At 37.1% G+C, this 12,780-nt stretch overlaps 1 protein-coding gene across 1 annotated transcript in view; it reads right to left on the bottom strand.

The window, feature by feature from the left end:
• The window catches only part of cdh5 (cadherin 5), a 45,418-nt gene extending 41,518 nt beyond the window's left edge, over positions 1 to 3,900 (bottom strand). Inside the window, exon 1 of the mRNA XM_028469432.1 lies at positions 3,466 to 3,900. The gene's annotated coding sequence lies outside the window, so the exon portion shown is untranslated. The remainder of the gene's footprint in view (positions 1 to 3,465) is intronic.
• Positions 3,901 to 12,780: the final 8,880 nt, after the last annotated feature.

Here is a 12,780-nt window from a genome sequence, read left to right as displayed (position 1 = left end):
TCATTGGCCAGTTTAGGTCATGTGATAGGTGCACCACGTGACTTAAAGTTCAGAAAAGGTCCGTCAACGTCATTGATCGTACCCATAGTCCCGAGGGCTACATTTGACGTATCTCTAGACACTTTCTTTAAATTATTAATAAGTAGTACAGTGCCAGTCGGAAGTATGTATTCATATAGTGGGCGCTTAAGTAGAGTTGTTAATTATGGGCATCATAATAACATACATAGTAGCATTATAAAGGGGTATATTTGCAGGTGCAAAGTAAAATAGCGTGTGCATATTTCCTGGTTTATTTCATGCACATGATGAATGTGTTGTTTTTTTTTACTCATTTTTATATTTTTTTGTTTGATGTATTTTTCGGTAATGTATTTTTTTTGGAGTCATTGTGTGTATTTTTGTATCTTTCTGTTGTTTTTTTTTGCAATGTTTGTATAATTATTGTTTTATTACTTTTTTATTGTAGTTTTGTGCATTTCTATTTTTCTTTTGTGTATTTTTGTATAAATATTTTGTTTTGGGTATTTTGAGTCATTTTCATATGTTTGTTGTTGTTTGGTGTATTTTTCTGTAATGTATGTTTTCTTTTTTGTATATTTTTATGCATTTTCTTTTTTTGTACTTTTTGTATAAATATTGTTCAGTTTTTTTATTTTATTTTACTCATCTAGTAAATTTTTATTATAAATACTGTGTGTGTGCATGTGCGTGTGCGTGTGCGCGTGTGCGTGTGCGTGTGTGTGTGTGTGTGTGTGTCTCCATAGACATTGTAGCACCAATCAGAAAAGTAACAAAACTGCGCAAAACAAAACGTAAAGCTCCAAACTACATGAGTGAATAAGTAAATTAAAGTATTACACACACACACACACACGTCCCTTGCTTTTATAGGTTGATATGTATGGTTAGGATAGTGAGCGTTCCCACTGAAGTATACTTCCAAAGTTTCCCAAGATGCATTTGGAACCTACAACGACAAAAACCTGAATCACACTGAGGCTAAATATCTCTGTTGATTCTCCACCTTTACTTTAAAAGTTCTGAAAATATTTAAAGTGAGAAAGTGACCAAGTAGAACACGGCTGGAATCCTGTTGTTCTTCCCACCCGACCACTCCCCCAGCACACCTCCCACCCAACCCTACCCACGTGCTCTGTCTCGAGTTCTTTGACTGTGTCATAAATTTATGTTTGCGGAGGCGTTTTTTTTTTGCCTGGTTTTACACTGTTTTCTCTGTTTAGGGAAATCAGTCTCAAACTGGCCGTTTTTCCCCTCACCCCTCCTCTCCTCCTGTTGTTGATCCCTTTTTCACCTAAACATGTGTAAATATGCAAATAAAGCATTCTGATTCTGATTCTGATTCTGATTCTGATCAACATGTGCTCATTTCATCCATGAAACTCACAGACTTTCAGAGACTGACAAAACTTCCCACACTTCACACACTTGGAGAAACCGTCCGATATAGAATATGAAGCAGAAATCAGAAGCAGAACATTCCTCAGAGGCCGAGGAAAACCCTGAGGTGTGAAACATGAGGTTCAGAACCTAAAACATGCTCAGCTCACGCTCGCTCCAAGTTACACACTAAATGATTTCAGGAATGAATGCTTTGTGGGGACATCCAAATCATGATGCCCTACGTTTGATTCCTGCTCAGTCAAGTTTGACACCTTTGGTCATTAGCGCTTTGCTAACGAGGTACACTTTTCTATGAGAGCATCACAGCAGCTGAATTTACATTCATGAATACTCGTATTGGTATTCTGTACTTGGTAAAGGACATGAAACTGAGAGCTCATTCTAGCATAAAGTCTGGAGTCATGAGTCTAGATTCTAGAGTGTAAAGTCTAAAGTCCAGAGACTGAAGTCTAGAGTCAAAAGTCTAGAGTCCAGAGGCTACAGTCAAAAGTTTAGAGTCTACTGTCTAAAGACTATAGCTTTAGAGTCTAGAGACTAAAGTCTAGAGCAGAGATGGGCAACTCCAGTCCTTGAGGGCCGAATACCTGAGACTTTTACATGTGTCCCTGCTTTAACACACTTGGTTGAAACCAGTGTTGTCATCAAGCTTTGCAGAACCATTCATTTGATTCAGGTGTGTTGGAGCAGGGACACGTCTAAAGTCTCAGGAGTCCGGCCCTCGAGGACTGGAGTTGCCCACCCCCGGTCTAGAGTCCAGAGGCCACAGTCACACATTTTGAGTCTAGTGTCTAAAGTCTAGAACTTTAGAGTCTAGTGTCTACAGTCTCGAACTTTAGAGTCAAAAGTTTAGAGTCTAGAGTCTTAAGTCTTGAGACTGAAGTCTAGAGTCTAAAGTCTAGAGTCTAAAGTCTAGAGTCCAAAGTCTAAAGTCTAGAGTCTAGAGTCTAAAGGCAAGAGTCTGAAGTCTAAATAACAAGATCGTCTAAGGCTTTATTTTTTTTTGTACTGTGTTTGAATGAGAATAAAATTTTGCACAAAATCTTGGGCTACAAAATCTTATTAAACCGCTCGCTCGTGATCGATCTTGCAAAATCTGAGCACTGGTTTGACTTTTAATGATTTACACTTATTAATGATTTACACTTATTAATCCGTATTTCACATGTTTGTCATGATTATGGGATGTTTAGTTTTTGTCAGTAATTACTTCACTGTGGGAAAATACACCGAAACGGAATTTAAAAAACTGTCTTATACTGGCATGACCTTCATGACTGACGAGCCAATAGAAAGGCAGCAGGAGATGATGTCAGTATTTGATATTTATTAACTAATGTAAGTGTCCTGCCAACAGGACTGCAGAAGTAAACGATCTCCAAACTGAAATCTGGTGCAATGCATCAGATGAAACCATTTCTGCTTGATTTGACAGACTGAGAAGCATTAATTCATGTAACTCTGGCTTGGTTTAAACTCCTAATTTCCTCCTGAAGATTTGTTTTTACATATACCCCAGATCATATCTATTTTCTCTGTCATTTTGATTCAGGAACAGTTATTTATCCTCAAACAAACTTGTCAAATTTACAATGTTTTCACTGTCTTACAACACCACACAATCTGTTCTTTAGTTTTTATACATCGTACCGTGTCATTTTTCATCTTTTTATCTTAAACTGTTGCCAAACAAAGCTAATAAACCAACTTAAAACACATCAGACATGCAGAGACTGTAGATACAATACCTATGAATCACTATTACAGCTCCAGTAAAGGACCTGAGGGGGTGAGAAGGGGTCCGCTGACTGAAAAGGCAAATCTTGCCACAGAACAGCGTTTAAATCCACTCATCATCACTGTAACATACATGAACCATAACAGGCTCTTCTTTAAAGGGTTAAAATTAAAACCATGGTTTCAAGTCATTTCCAGCCATTTCAAAGACAATTTCACCAATATCATAGAGCGTGACTGGGAATGAGCCTGGACCAGTTGTTGACCTCGTATATGTGTACATCTGACAATAAATAGACTACTTACATCCAGAGTTTGGATCGGGCAGGACAAGTTCTTTCAGTTCTTCGATGTCTTTCCTTTCCTTTCCTTCTGTCCTCCCAGAGGAAAACAGGAGCAGCAGGTGTTGTGTTTGCAGGGATTTGTCCTGTTTCTAGTACTGGACACACATCGCTGTCAGATAAGAAAGTCCACGCTGAGGAGGAAGGAAGAATCAAAAAACCAAATCCCAGAGAAGCTTCCAACGAGTGTCCCTAAAGCCAAACGTTCCGACTCCAACAGGTTCCTGATTCACATCCAAAACTGAAGTTCACCAGTGACCGACGATGGTCCGCTCTCCAACACAGGTCACTGCCCACTTCCCCTTCCTGTTATTGTGACTAGTCTTCTTCCCAGTTGCTCCCCACCACCACCACTACTACTACTACTACTACTGCTCCTTATTCCAGCATGTCCTGGAAGAACTCTGGGAAAGTGGGGTGAGGGTGGGGGGAGAGAGAGAGAGAGAGAGAGAGAGCCCGATGTGTCAAAACAGCTCAAAGATGCTCACGGAGGCAAGCGAAGGCGGGCGTCTCATGCTCCAGAAGCAGATGGAGTGAGTGTGTGAGAGGAGGGATGATGGAGAGTAAGGTGAGAGAGGCGTTACTTCTCCAGAGCGACAGAGAGAGAGTGGGGAGAAGATTTATTATTCATGTGTGTGAGATAAGGATTAAGTTAAACAGGTTATTGGGGATAATCCTCAGAGATTTGCCCACATGAGGTTAGTAAATATTTCAGAAGGCTGGCTTTGGCTGTGTGTGTGTGTGTGTGTGTTTGTGTGTATGTGTGTATGTGTGTGTTTGTGTGTATGTGTGTGTGTGGGTATCTGACAGAAAGATCTTGTCTAAGCCGGTAAATGAGATGAGAGAGATGCCTAGACACACACACACACACACACACACACACACACACACACGCACACACACACACTCACATACTCTCTCCCACCCCTGTCGTGTCTTTGGGGGAGGTGCTCCACAGTAATTTGGTAATATTGAAGAAAATCTGGCTCTGTGTGTGTGTGTGTGTGTGTGTGTGTGTTTTTAACATAAAAGCTCTCCCGTGGCAAAAAACCAACAAAAAACAGTCCAGACTTCCATCTCCTTCCCGTTTCTTCTCCCTCTCTTCTATTTCTTCTTCTTCTCTCCGTTCACTCATTATTTGCACTTCTCGGTGCAAAACTTCCACAACATCTGGGAGCAGTTTTGGCATAAATCATACGTCAACATTTACTTTGAAAGGGCTTTCGATGCAGAAAATGTCTGGATACTCTCTTTGGCTTCGCGCAATTACACAGAAATGTGATTTTTTTTTTTTTTTAACACAATGCACTTTTTTAAACAAAGAAAATCTTAAAATGTACATTTCGTGTAAGAAATTTGCATATGTTTAGCTTATTTCCAACTGATCCAATAATCAACGCCCTAATTTTTTAGATTCCATAACAAAAAATAAATGATCGTTTCTCCTCTGAAAAATATCTTAAAACATTTTTTTCCCCTTCCCTCGGTCATTGTTTCATAGCCAAAATATTTTGAACATTTAGCTCACTTTCCTCACATTTAGCTCATTTTCTTACATTTGAGACAGAAATTAATGTAAAACAGCATGTTCTATATCATTGTTAAAAATGTGTACAAGAACACATTTAAATGTAAAATTTTAATCTTAATGCTAATTCAAAATGTAAATCTTAAATCAAAATGTAAATCTTAAATCAAAATGTAAATCTTAAATCGAAATGTAAATCTTAAATTGAAATGTAAATCTTAAATCGAAACGTAAATCTTAAATCGAAATGTAACTCTTAAATCGAAATGTAAATCTTAAATATAAATCGAAATGTAAATGTCAGTGCTTAATCTAAATGTTAAATCTGAATGTAACTGTTAACTCTAAATGTTAAATCTAAATCTAAATGTTAAATCTAAATGTAACTGTTAACTCTAAATTTAAATGTTAAATCTAAATCTAAATCTAAATGTTAAATCTAAATCTAAATGTTAAATCTAAATCTAAATGTTAATACTAAATCTCAGGGTTAAATCTAAATGTAAATCTTAAATCTGAATGTAACGGTTAACTTTAAATATAAATTTTAAATATAAATCTCAATGTCAAATATAAATCTCACTCACTGAGCCACAGTCGGTAGTGTGGGCGGGACCGTGTGTTCAACAGACGTTGACCTGCCCACTTTGCATAATTTCTTAAATTTCTTAACATTCAGCTTTACTCTTGGTGACCGATTTAACATTTAGATTTATATTTAATATTTAGATTTAGATTTAATAAAAATGGCAGAAATTGGAGAGGGAGGGTTGGGGAAATGTAATCATTAAAAAGTAGAAACAATTAGTTTAAACTGGCAAATAACGAGCATGACAAATCGTGAATGTTGCTAAATTGGCAAAAATAATCATGAAATATGGTAAAAAAAGGTTAAAAGTGACAATAATGGGTCAACATATGTGACATTAGATGTAAAAAGTGGTGGAAAGTGTTTATAAGTGTTGAAAATGTCTTAAAAGTGGAAGAAAATGTGCAGAAAATGGATTGAAATTTGATGTAGAAGTGTGAGAAATGGGAGAAATGTAGCAAAAATGCATTTTGAAACCACGTGGGGTCAGCGGGTAAAGGGGGCGGGGCTATGTCCTTTCTTTATAGACACAACTGCTGCTGGCATCTGTCCAGGAAACAAGCAGACCTCACTCACACGTGCTGTCCCTCAGAGAGACAACATGTTGATATTGAGCAGCTGTTGTTAATAAACAGGCCTATAGTGTGTGGCCTATTCTGTACATTAATGACTGAGTGTAAAAAACTGTTCTCCTTCAGGCATCCTTTATCCTCACGCCAACTATCGGTGCGATTGCTTTTCCTGCGGGGGTGGAATTTCCAACTTTCAGCAGAAAAACACGTGAGCCAGACAAACTGTCAGCACAGTTCTGACATTCGATTAGAAGTTTGTAGGTTTTTATTTATTAATTTATTTTTTCTCAATGTCTTCTCGCTTCTGACGAGGAAACGATGTCTAACATCAGGGGAACGACTGGAGTAAGAGACTATATACTGTATCTGTCTGTCTCACACTCTATTTAATGGTCAATTATTCAATGTTTTGATGTAATTATTGTATGTATGCATGCGCCAGGATAAAAATAGACTTTGTGAGAATAAGTTTCTTCAGAAAACAAGTCGACACGTGGGAAAAAACACACAACATGTCACCGACGTGATGGAAACTCTCTTGGTTACACGTCTCACTGTCTCTCCGTCAATCCCACTTTTATTAAATCCTCCTGCTCTTGGCTTACTTTTTACTTTAAAATAAATAAATTGCATCTTCGTTTCATTTGTGACATGTGAGGAATGGGTGAAATCCCCCCACTGGTGGTTTTTTAACTATAGATGAAACCTGTCGGGAGCCGAACATGAAGGAGTGAAGAAGAAGAAGAAGTGTCTAATGTGACAGATCTTTTTAAATAGTGTCTATACGCCCGTAGGGTCCACTTTCATCATTCCCAGCCCCAAATATATTAGTGCAGAAAGTAGCAAAAAAAGGGGCATGAAATATCCAAATCCCATGACAACATAACTTTATGATGACACCAGGATAAGTAAAGCATTCACACTGTAAACCAGTTTGAAAATGCTGGTAATAGGACAATAAAAAGCAGAGTTATGATAAACAATATACATCATACATCCTATCATCACAGTGTGTGTGTGTGTGTGTTTGGGGACGAGTGAATCGACAAAAATGAGAAGAAAACAGCAAAAAATAACCACAACAAAACCTTAGATATCACTAATAAATGAAAGTAGATAAACTGCATTTATGAAGATAATGCAAGTGAGAAAACTGCAAAGTGATTGTATAATAAATATATATGTATCGATTTTAATTGTGTGAAAAAAAAAAACAATGAATTCAAAAGTTAAATAAAGTAAAATCAAAAATATATAGAATAATGACATAAAAAAGGAAAATTTAATTTACAAATGCAATTGAAAGTCAAAATGTCGAGACTAAAGTTGAAATATAATGTCAAGATTAAAGTCGAAATTTTTAGAATAAACTCAATATACAATATTGTGATAAAAGTCGAAAGTAGAGACAATTTTGATGGATTTTTTTGGGCAAATCAAGAATAAAGTCGAAATGTCGAGATTAAAGTTAAGATATCGAGAATAAAGTTGAAATATGATGTCAAGATTAAAGTCGAATAAATCAGATTAAAGTTGAGAAAACAAGATTAAAGATGAAATTACCACATATCAATAGCAAAACTACGGAAGCGGATTGGGGCCAATTTTGATGGAGAAATTAAATTTTGGGCAAGCTAAGAATAAACTCGAAATGTCAAGATTAAAGTTGAAATGTTGAGATATTTTTTAGAAACTTACAAATATCAGGGGGGGTTTTTTGGAAAAAAAAAGTAATTGGAACCAATTTTTTTAAAATAAATGCACAATCCGGTTCCGATCTGGATTGTGCACCAAACTCAGTGGGTTAATTTATTGTTTTTTTTTTTGGTGAACGACTTTTTTTCAGTAATCAGTAATTTATTCCATATCCCCTCCAAAATGTAATGGAATCTTCCAAGGTTTATCTTTGGTTAAAAGTTCGTCAAAATCCAAAATCCAAAACAGTTGTAAAAAAAACAAAAAAAGTAAACTGTAATATTAAAAAATCTGCACAGGCAATCTTTAGTTTTTTTTTAGTTTTAACTTCTTAAAATGTAATACTTAATCGTGGGAACCTTTGTAGTCAACTTGTACCAGGATCAGATTATATTTTTGGCTTATGTTTGTGGGCTGTTATGTTAGAAGTTGTTACAATATATTTCCTTCTTATTTTTTTGGCTAATTTAGTCCAAATTAACCCAAATAAAAAGGTCAAAATTGTTGAGAAGTTTTGTTTCCAATGACTATTATTGGGTCACACTTGGACTAAATGTGCTCAATTTAATAAAAACCCAGTTTAAACGACTATATTTGGGGTAATATTGGACAACGTTGGACGTACTATTTTTGGGCTAAATTGAGTGAATCAAGATGGACCGACCGGATTTAGACCAAAAATGAACGTCTATATGAAGTTGGGTGTTTGGTGGGAAACATTTAATTTCCGAGCCGAGGTTTGAACGCGAGGATATTTCAGGCCACAGACGGAAGAAATGAGTGTTTTTGTTTCTTTTTACTGCAGGTTTTTGTATCAACGTAGCGTTCTATAGCTTCACTCTCACCTGTTTTCCTCACTGTGTTTTAAATAAACGACGCTGTGTTCTTCCTTCCTTCTGTTCTTTACCTTTTATCACAAACACTTCGCCCGCTCTACCTTCCTTCAGTGATGACGAATTTTCAATTCCTCGCACATTGTTATCTGCAAACACCAGGCAGCGCACGAGCCGCTGTGAAATCTGACCATCTGTCAGTTCGCTTTAACAGAGAAATACCCAATTATCGCGCGGGAGCGTGTGAAATTAAAGACGAGAATCCTCATTAAAAGTCCACGTTTCACCTGCTTTCTGAGTGAAAGTGCAAATTTACATTGGGGCGGCACTTTTTTTTTCCTGTACATAATCCTTTACGTGACGATGATGCAAAGCTAACAGTCTTGTGGTCAGCGTTGATTCCAGGTCTCTTGCCGCCATCTGACCAGCGCTTGCATCATCGGGGGTAGGATTGTGGGTCTTGAGCAGACACACACACACACACACACACACACATGCTGCGGAGATGTGACAAGTGCAGTGAAGAATGAAGACATGTCATAATATGACCAAAGCGTTGCGATAAGGGTAGTAGAGCTGTGAAGTAGGAGAGACACAGTGCTGTTAGCATAACAAGAGAAACATTTCCTTCAATGAACAGAAGCTGTTTTATGCACGTCCGCCTCTTAAACACAAACCCTAACTACAATGGTTTGCTTTACACTGTTAATGTGAAATATTATTTTTTTCTTTTTGACATACTATAATTACATATCCTAATACTAGATATCTCTATATCCAATAGCCCTTATGTCAATCAATCAATCAATCAATCAACGTTTATTTATAAAAAGCGCTTTTCATTCAAAGAGATGCAGCTCAAAGTGATTTTAAATAGTTTCAAACACATCCACCCCGTACAAACCCCGCCCACCACACACAGACAATGGCACATGGCTGGGCACAGAGGATCTAGGTAAGGAGACATCACAAGAAGCCGTCTGCACCAGGAGCAGGACACATACTGTGGGCACAGGGCGCTGAGTCAGCAGAAGCTATTCAACATCATTGAGGGCCACAGACAGACAGCACCACCACGGCCCCCAGTGCAGAGGGAACACTGGGAGAGTAATCCTAGAAGATAAACCTGAAACTATAAAAACAACATAAAAGATAACAGTAAAAACATGAAAGATGACAACACTAAAATGAATCAATAATTAGTTAAAAGCCAATTTAAAAAGGTGGGTCTTGAGCCTGTTTTTAAAAACATAAAAAAAACATGTTCTCTGCAGCCCTGAGGTTCTCCGGCATGTCCTGACTGCGTGTCCTGACTGCGTGTCCTGACTGTAGCGATTATTAAAAGGCGCCGGAAAATCTCAAGGCCCGAGAAGGCTCATATGGTAAAAGTAATTCTGAAAGATAAGAAGGACCAAGACCATTAAGACACTTAAAAACCAGTAAGAGAACCTTAAAATCGATCCTGAAACACTGGGGGAGCCAATGCAGCGATGTTAAAATGGGTGTGATGTGTCAGGACACGAACTGCTGAATTCTGTAGTAATTGTAGACTTGAAATTACGGATATAGATATTATTTATCCATATACCAAATATATCCATACATAAAATAGTTCAAACCGGTCAGTTCACTTTTTCGAGGCCTATTTTCTGCAACAAGGACAAGAAGTTTTAAAACATCTGATTTCAGCTAAATCTAACCAATGAAACAAGCTTTACATACAGTAAGTGACGAGACAGGTCAGATATGCCCCAGGAACGCTGAGTTTATCATTAAAGACAGTTTGAAACTAAGTTCCAAATAAAAAGTCTGCCTTATTTTTTAAAAGACTAATGTTTGATATAAACTTTTGAATTTCTGGCTGGCTCAAATAAAATGTGTGTATGTCTTTATCTCTTGATGTGTGACAGTTGATGTTTTGACTCTGACAATCAGAAATGTCTTACGTAACATAACAAAAGAAGACACATGGCGGAAACCATGTGCCATGCCAAAGGAAGAGGGACCAGATAATGCTGAGAAGAACTGGCGGTCCATTCTAGGCCCTGGACCAGTTGGTTCGGACAATGTCTTTAACAGAGCGTCTCCTCCAGACCACTGCTGTGTTTTCCTATTGACTTGATATTGTTGTTGATTCATTTCTGTCCATTTAGAATCTGTTAATAAACGATTGACTGATTCAAGCAAAAGCAAAACTTCTGACTTCTTTCACTCTATTCTAACAACACGCTGCAACACTTTTGTTAATAATGGCCTAAACGCCATGAAAAAGTAGCAAATAAATCCATATATAACCTGCATTCTTTACAATTCTCCATTGACATCTAAATCTAAACCTTTTGATTGGTTTTGCTCTTATTTCCGGATGTTCTTCAATGAGATGTTGCGTCAGAGGTTGGATTTAGCAGCACACATCAAGGATAAATATACCACAATTGTATATTGTGTGCATTGAAATCTCTGTCTGTTCAACATTTGCTCTTTCTGAAGATAAATCAGAGACAGACATTAGAGGAAACCTCCATCTTTCCTCAGAGGGCAAACAAACGTCATCTTTACAAAAGACGTCAGATACTCACTGCGTCCTCAGAAGGACCCATGCTATTCTGTAATGTGTTGTTGTTTTTTGTGTTTTTGTAGTAATTTAATTTATGTGTTTGTTGAGTGTCTTTGTTGTCATTTTAGGTTTTATGAGACAATTTGTGTATTTTTGGAATTTTTTGTGTGTTTTTGTGTACTTTGAGAGTTTTTCTGTCAGTTTGTGTGTTTTGGGAGTTATTTTGTGTATTATGTTAGCTTTTATATAGATAGGTAGATAGATAGGTGTCATGTAATCATAATGACAGCGTAATGTCAGCCTTTATGTATAAAACTAAAATAAAGTGTTACCAACGTTTCTTTCACTTTGTAGTTTTAATGTCTTCAAATGAGAGACAATGAGGTCACCCCAGTCATTCAAACACTTCATATCATCCTGACAAACTTGACAGAGATGTCTCGGCAGAGTTAAGAAGAAGATTCAAAGTTCTGCGACATTTCCCAACGTTTGCGATCTACAGACATCACTGAAGGGTGGCGTGTTGCAAAGAATCTCCAGTCAAAACAAAAGCCTTTCCACATCAAGTCCTGGCATCCGAAGGACGAGGCTTTCATTGTTTCCTTTCATGTTGTTTTTTGTTTGCTTTGAAAAAATGTGGAAATGTTTGCGCAACTTTTTCCATCGTCTTCGGATTACAACGACACGGCAGGACTTTGCAACCTGCTGTGCCACATGCATGGATGTATAGTGCTGACTTATACCTAAAACTGTGTGTGTGTGTGGGTGTGTGGGTGTGTGTGTGTGTGAGCACGCACGTGTGAGTGTGCAAACAGACAAAGATCCCAGGGGACAAAGGACAAGGAGATGATATGTTGTGAAGTGTGCCCTTTAAAAATAGCAGGGTCGCTGTCAACATTACTTGGCTCTTGATGATCTCTTTGTTGGTGTGTGTGTGTGTGTTAGTCTATGTGTGTGTGTGTGTGTGTGTGTGTGTGTGTAATACTTTAATTTACTCACTCATGTACTTACTCACTCATGTAGTTTGGAGCTTTACGTTTTTGTTTTGCGCAGTTTTGTTACTTTTCTGATTGGTGCTACAATGTCTATGGAGACACACACACACACACACACACACACACACACACACACGCACACACACACACACACACACACACACACACACACACACACACACACACACACACACACACACACAGTATTTATAATAAAAATTTACTAGATGAGTAAAATACAATAAAAAAACTGAACAATATTTATACAAAAAGTACAAAAAAAAGAAAATGCATAAAAATATACAAAAAATTACAGAAAAATACACCAAACAACAACAAACATATGAAAATGACTCAAAATACCCAAAACAAAATATTTATACAAAAATACACAAAAGAAAAATAGAAATGCACAAAACTACACTAAAAAGTAATAAAACAATAATTATACAAACAATGCAAAAAAACAACAGAAAAATACAAAAATACACACAATGACTCCAAAAAAAAT

The sequence above is a fragment of the Gouania willdenowi genome, chromosome 15 (assembly GCF_900634775.1).
Source record: "Gouania willdenowi chromosome 15, fGouWil2.1, whole genome shotgun sequence".
Classification (NCBI taxonomy): Eukaryota; Metazoa; Chordata; class Actinopteri; order Blenniiformes; family Gobiesocidae; genus Gouania; species Gouania willdenowi.
This window is presented reverse-complemented; position numbering and strand designations above follow the sequence as displayed.